Source organism: Scylla paramamosain, chromosome 43 (genome assembly GCF_035594125.1).
Source record: "Scylla paramamosain isolate STU-SP2022 chromosome 43, ASM3559412v1, whole genome shotgun sequence".
Classification (NCBI taxonomy): Eukaryota; Metazoa; Arthropoda; class Malacostraca; order Decapoda; family Portunidae; genus Scylla; species Scylla paramamosain.
In genome coordinates, this window is record NC_087193.1 from 5977184 (window position 1) to 5984683 (window position 7500).

Genomic DNA, 7500 nt, shown 5'->3' on the forward strand with positions numbered 1-7500 from the left:
TTCCTTTACGACTCAGACGAACCTCAAATATTCTTATTACTAATTCACACACGAACCATCAAAACGTGAGTCTGTTTGGTAATTGTCGGTGTTTTATATGCAAGAGGAGACTTCGGGAGGCGGGTTGTGAGGGCGGGAGGCTGTTGTTGTCAGAGAGAGGGAGAGAGAGGGAGAGAGAGAGGGAGAGGTAGGCTGAGGTAGTGCTGGAGTAGGAGGTTAACGGAGGAGTAGAGGTCAGAGTAGAGACCGCTGGCTTGTAGGAAGGTAGAGAAGGTAGAGGTGCGTGGGGGGGTGTTGGGCAGGTAGAGGTTGTGGTAGTGGTGGTAGTGGAAGGGGCAGGGAGGGGGAGGAGTGGTCAGGCTGGGCAGGTGTGTGTGTGTGTGTGTGTGTGTGTGTGTGAGGACCTGAAGCTTTGGTCACGTCCTCTCCCTCTCCCTCACTCTCCCCCACCGTTCTCCCCCTCCCTTCCTTCCCCTTCTCTCTCCCTCACCCTGACAACAGCAATGGCGACGCTCCTCGTGTGTGTGTGTGTGTGTGTGTGTGTGTGTGTGTGTGTGTGTGTGTGTGTGTGTGCGCGCGAGGCCAGGGAGGAGGAGGGGGTGCGCCGTTCACCAGGACAGCTCGGGCGGGCGGCGGGCATGTCAGGACACCGGCGTGAAATGGCCCGCCACATCCACAGCGCAAAGAAACCGTCCCGTCCTTGTGGAACCGCAGGGCGTGGCGGCGAACCAGCCACGCCAAGCACTGCCAAGCACCGCCAAGAACCGCCACTGCCTCGCCAAGCTCTAGGAACCTGCACTCAGCCGCTACCTCTTGAACCAAACGTCATGCAGTCATACTTACACCTCTTGTCCCTCTCCTCCCTCTCCTCCCTCTCCTCCCTCTCGTCCCTCGCCCTCTCCAGCACACACCACACATGCAGCGGTTCCCCAGTCCCCACGAGGGCGCCAGGGAGGGAGGGAGAGTTGAGGGAGAGGTGAGGGAGACGGGCCACAGGTAAATATCGCCGTCTGACACTCACCCGCGGACAGGTAATCACGCAGGTCCATTTTTTATCTCTCAAGTCAAAACACATCTCTCCACCTAACAGTTAGGGTGAAGGGACGCCCGCCCGCACGCCCGCACGCCCGCACGCACCCTCTTGCACACCCTCCCTTCACCCCCACGTACTTAACTCTGATGTTGACGGGGGATTGAAGTGAAGTGCTCCGGTGAAGGGAAGGGAGAGGAAGGGAAGGGGTAGAATGGCCGCCTGGGAAGGGAGAGGGAAGAAGGGAAGGAAGAAAGATGTAGAGAGGAAGGAATAGGAAGGGAGGAATGAGAGTTTGGGGGAAGGATTAAAGGAAGGAAGGGGGAGGAGGGAGGAAGGATTAAAGGAAGGGAAAGGAAGGAGGGGGAGGTAAAGGCGTCACTTGATGAAACGTGCCAAAATTACCTCAGGGTGTGACAGGTGCAACGGGAGAAACACACACACACACACACACACACACACACACACACACACACACACACACACACACACACACACACACACACACACACACACACACACACTTTAAGATTTAACCTTTAATATACCAATAATTATATGTTTACCTTCACTCTTCTCACCTTACACACACACACACACACACACACACACACACACACACACACACACACACACACACACACACACACACACACACACACACACACACACACACACACACACACACACACACACACACACACACACACACACACACACACACACACACACACACACACACACACACACACACACACACACACACACACACACACACACACACACACACACACACACACACACACCTATTTACATGCTGTGAGGTATGTGCACGGGGCTAAACGCACATGTATGTATGTATGCACGTGACCGCATGTACACCTTGATGTGCATGCAGAGAGTGTACAGAGGTGGGTGTTGAGGAGGTGGTGTTGGTGTGTCCCTCTCATCACCACGATTCATCACCATTATACATAAAACCTTAATTTCTATCTCTCCTTCTCTTCTATCCTTCCTTCATTCCTTCATTTTCTATCTTTCGTTATTTGTCTGTCTTCTTTATTCCTATCTTCTGTTCTTTATTATTATTATTGCCTGTTCTTTCTTCTTTTCTCTCTCTCTCTTTCTCTCTATTCATCATTCCTGTCTTCCTTTCATATATCTTCTATTCTTCTCTCCTTCCTTCTTGATCTTGTTATTTATCTCCCTCCTTCATTCTTCTCTCCTGTCCTTTCTTCATTTCTTTCATCTTTTCCTTCATTCCTTGTGCTTCCTTCCATCTCTCTTCCTTCCTCCCTTCTTTATCCTTTGTTATTTATCCTTCCTGCTTTTTTTATTACGTTTTTTTATCTCTCTTCTATCTCTCCTTTTATTTATTTTTTCGTTCTCTATCATTCATTAAATTTCTTCCTTCATTCTTGCTAATTATTCTCCTTCGTTTCTTTCTCCTTCCGTCCTTTCCTTCTCTTCCTCTCCGTTTCCTTATTCCCTCTTTTTTCCACCCTTGCCACTTATTCCTCCTATTTCTTATCCTCCCTCACCCTTCTACTTCCCTCCCTCCCTCTCTCCCTCCTTCTCTCAACCTTTCCTCCCTCTTCCACTTTCTCTCACATTACCTTCAATCCTTCACGTGCACACATACAAAAAGAGAGAGAGAGAGAGAGAGAGAGAGAGAGAGAGAGAGAGAGAGAGAGAGAGAGAGAGAGAGAGAGAGAGAGAGAGAGAGAGAGGAAAAAAGTGATGTTCTGGACTCGCTTTCATATTCCGCAGTTTAATTCTCTCTCTCTCACTCTCTCTCTCTCTCTCTCTCTCTCTCTCTCTCTCTCTCTCTCTCTCTCTCTCTCTCTGGATATACTTTCTCAACCACAACAAAAAATTGATAATAAAACTCAGAATTAATTACTTTTCCCTTCCTTTCCCTAAATTCCAGGTAATCTCTCTCCCTCTCTCTCTCCCTCTCCCTCTCCCTCTCCCTCTCCCTCTCCCTCTCCCTTCCCTAGCATCCTTCAGTGGTCAGAGTCCTCCTTAACTATCCTATTCTCGTACTTCTGTTTATATGTAGTGTCGTAAGGACTATTTCTTATTTATTTATTTATTTATTTATTTATCTATTTATTTTTAGCTTGCTCTTCATTTGTGTTCCTTCGTGCTGGTTCGTGTGGAGATCGTTAGTATTCCCGGCACTGGTTAGCGAATCATTATGTTCGTGGCATTCAAGGTGAAGGAGGTTAGGTGCGGCATTCCTCAAGGTGGCATCCTCTCTCTCTCTCTCTCTCTCTCTCTCTCTCTCTCTCTCTCTCTCTCTCTCTCTCTCTCTCTCTCTCTCTCTCTCTCGTGATAATTGTCTCTCTTATCTTCCTTCACCTTTTCGAACCTTTTCATTCCCTACAGCTCTACCCGCACTTCTACCAATAGACGTCTCTCTCTCTCTCTCTCTCTCTCTCTCTCTCTCTCTCTCTCTCTCTCTCTCTCTCTCTCTCTCTCTCTCTCTCTCTCTCGTGATAATTATCCCTCTCACCTTTCCTCTCACCTTTCCTTACCGTTTTCTTCCACCCTCTCTTTTCTTACCCAATAGAATGACTCCCACATTCCCACATATTTAATGGGTCACTATTCATTTATTTATTTATTCAAAAGTAGCGCCACTTTTCGTTGTATTGTGGGAAGAAAGACACTAAGATAAGTTAAGGTGAAATAAGTTAGGTTAGGTTAGATTAGGTTAAGTTAGGTTGTTAGGTTAGGTTAGATTAGGTTAGGTTAGGTTAAGTTAGGTTGTTAGGTTAGGTTAGGTTAGGTTAAGTTAGGTTAGGTTAGGTTAGGTTAAGTTAGGTTAGGTTTGGTTAGGTTAGGTAAGGTTAGGTTAGGTTAGGTTAAGTTAGGTTAGGTTTGGTTAGGTTAGGTTAGGTTAGGTTAGGTTAGGTTAGGTTAGGTTAGGTTAAGTTAGGTTAGGTTTGGTTAGGTTAGGTAAGGTTAGGTTAGGTTAGGTTAAGTTAGGTTAGGTTTGGTTAGGTTAGGTTAGGTTAAGTAAGGCTAGGTAAGGTTAGGTGTAGTTAGATTTAATTGCTTTAGGGTACGTTAGCACAGGTTAGGCTGAAACACACACACACACACACACACACACACACACACACACACACACACACACACACACACACACACACACACACACACACACACACAGGCAGACAATTTCAACATGATACAGAATACAAAACCAACACCTGCTGTCGCCATCAGGAGAGAATAGGGTGGAAAGGTGGAGGCGCAACTAGTGAACATGGATAGAATAGACTGAGTGATGGACTGGTGGAGTGGTGGACAGTGAGGATGGAAGAGAGAGACTGACTGGCAAACTGATGGAGCGATGAGGTGGAATAGTGGATGAGGAACAGACTGAAATAGTGGAGAAATGACGTAGTGGAGGCGATGGCAGTGAGAATAGAAGACATAGGCTGTGGAGAGGTGGAGACACATCATAGTGGAAGCGTGGACTGTTAGTAAGAAGCACATACTGTAGTGGAGGAGGAGAAGAGGGACGGGAGGCATGCTGAGGATGGAGTGGCGGCGTGGAGGCGTGAGCAGTGAGGTCCTTCAGCCGGCACTTGTTATTCCTGGAGAGTCACCAAGGCGCTCCATCACCAGTGGGTTCCTGCTGGCCTGCTTGTGAACCCCAGTAAGGCAGGGAGGCACGGCGGCAGGCTGGCAGGAGGAGGCGAGGCGCAGGGTGATGGGGGAGATGAGGGTGCCATAGGTGGTGAGGACGTGGTGATGGCCCTTTCTCCCATTTTCTATCTTCTTCTGCCTTTCTCTCCTCTTCGTTTTATCCTCTTCTTCTTCTTCCTCCTGTTTCCATTTTCTTACTCTTTCTCTTATTCTCTTCTTCCTCCTATTTCTCATTTTCTGTCTTCTTCCGCTCACTCCTCTTCCTCGTATTCTATCCTTCTTCCTCCTATTCTTCATTCTCTTCTCTCCTCTCTTTCTTTTACTTCTCTTCCTCTTCTTTCTCTTTCTTCCTCCTGTTTTTTTTATTTTCCTCCCTCTTCCTCTTTACTTCTCTTTCTCCTATTCTCTCGTTCTTCCTCCTATTTTTCATTCTATGCCCTCTTCTTCTTCCTTTCACTCCTCTTCCTCTTGTTCTCTTCTTTCTCCTTCTATTTCTCGTGTTTTATCGGGTCTTCTCTTTGTTTGTATATTTATTCATTTATTTAGTTGTTCTTTGCGTTATTTTTTCCTCTTCCTTCATTTTCTTCATCTCCTCTTGGTCTTCCTCTTTCCCTCTTTCAGTATTTCTATTTTCTTATAGCTATTCTTTGTTGCTCTTTCTCTTCCATTTCTCCTTTCATATCCTTCATCTGTTTCTCCTATTCCATGTCATCTATCTCCTCCTCCTCCTCCTCCTCCTCCTCTTCCTCTTCCTCTTCCTCTTCCTCCATGGGTTATCTTTTTAATGTGTGTGTTATATATTTTTTGTGTACATTTTTTTTTTATTTATTATCTTTTATCTTTTTCTTTCTATTTTTTTTCATTCTTTCCTCTAGTGTTAGGCTGGGGTGAGGTTGTCCAAATATGGTTCTTGTTCTACTTGATATTCTGGTTCTGTCGGTTCTGTCCTGCGGCTGTTGGCTCGTTTTTCACCTCCTGGTTCTCTCTCTCTCTCTCTCTCTCTCTCTCTCTCTCTCTCTCTCTCTCTCTCTCTCTCTCTCTCTCTCTCTCGTTGCGTTTTTATCAGTGTTTCGTATTTTTTTCCCAGTTATCGTATAAAAATCCCACTTCTTTCGTAATTATTCTTTCCTCTTTCTTGTTTTTTCTTCCTAGTTTCTCATATTCCAGTTTTTTTTTTCTTGCTTCATCCTTCTTCTGCTTTTCCATCTTCCTTTTCTTTCTCATTATCTTCTCTTCGCCCTTTCTTCAATTATCACTCGTTTTCTCTCTTACTTTCCCTTCTTCCTTCCTTCAATTAATAGCTAAGTAACATTTTTTTTTTCATCTTTTCTCTCTCTTCTTTTTCTTCACCTCCTTCAGGTAACACTTAAAATATGCCCCTTTTTTTCGTTTCCCTCTTTCTTTCCTTTCTTCCTCTTTCAAGTAGCACAAGTAATTCTTTCCTTCACCTCTCCTTCCTCCCTCCTTCATTACCACCTTTCCTTTCATCTCTTCTTCTTACCTTTGCTTCCTTCCCCCTTCGCTTTTCCTTTTCCCTCTCACCTTCCCTTCCTCCTTAAAAAAAAATCTTTCCTCCTTTCCTATCTTTCCTTCCTTCGTTCTTCAAGTAGCAAATTTCTTTCATCTCTCCTTCACCTTTCCTTCACTTTTCCTTCTCTCACCTTCCTCTTTCCTGGTTTACTTGTCAAGCATCTGTGCCTGGTTCGTGGTTCCCTCGGTGTTGGCAGGTGTTCCGCGCAGGCTGTGGGAACGCCCAGGTACCTTGATTAATTAATCTGTTTACCTGTAATTGCTTGGAACTCCTTACCTGTTTCATTCCTGTTTGTTTTATTTGTCTTTGTTTTATTTCTGATTGCTTTGCTTCTCCTTTCTCTTCTGGTCTCTCTCTCTCTCTCTCTCTCTCTCTCTCTCTCTCTCTCTCTCTCTCTCTCTCTCTCTCTCTCTCTCTCTCTCTCTCTCTCTCTCTCTCTCTCTCTCTCTCTCTCTCTCTCTCTCTCTGCCTCAGGTTAAGTCTCACTGTTCTGGTATTTCTCAGTTTCAACTTTCTTTCTTTTTTTCCTTTTTTTCTTTTCTTTTCTTTTTTTTTTTGCTTTATTGTTTATTATGTATTTGGCTTATTTTTTTTGTCCGCTTTCCTTGTCATTGTTATTCATGTCATTGTTTGCATGTTAATCCAGGCAGGTGTATCATTACTAATTATTATTATTATTATTATTATTATTATTATTATTATTATTATTATTATTATTATTATTATTATTATCATCATCATCATTATTATTATTATTATTATTGGTAATATATGGTTTAGTATCAGTATTGGGAAAACGATGATGATAATATTAATTGTGGGGATGATGATGATGATGATGATGATGATGATGATGATGATGATGACGACGATAATGATACTACTACTACTACTACTACTACTACTACTACTACTACTACTGCTACTACTACTACTACTACTACTACTACTACTACTACTACTACTACTACTACTACTACTACTACTACTACTACTACTACTACTACCACCAATATATACTAATAAAATACAACAACAATACAATTTTCTTTTTTTCCTCCCTTCATTGGCCATTGTGACATCCCTCCTCCTCCTCCTCCTCCTCCTCCTCCTCCTCCTCCTCCTCCTCCTCCTCCTCCTCCTCCTCCTCCTCCTCCTCCTCCTCCTCCTCCTCCTCCTCCTCCTCCTCCTCTTTTAATCTTATCTAGGATGGTGTTGTCGACTGCCTTAACCTTCCATCTCTGACGGGTAAAGATGTGGACAGGTGGAAGACAGA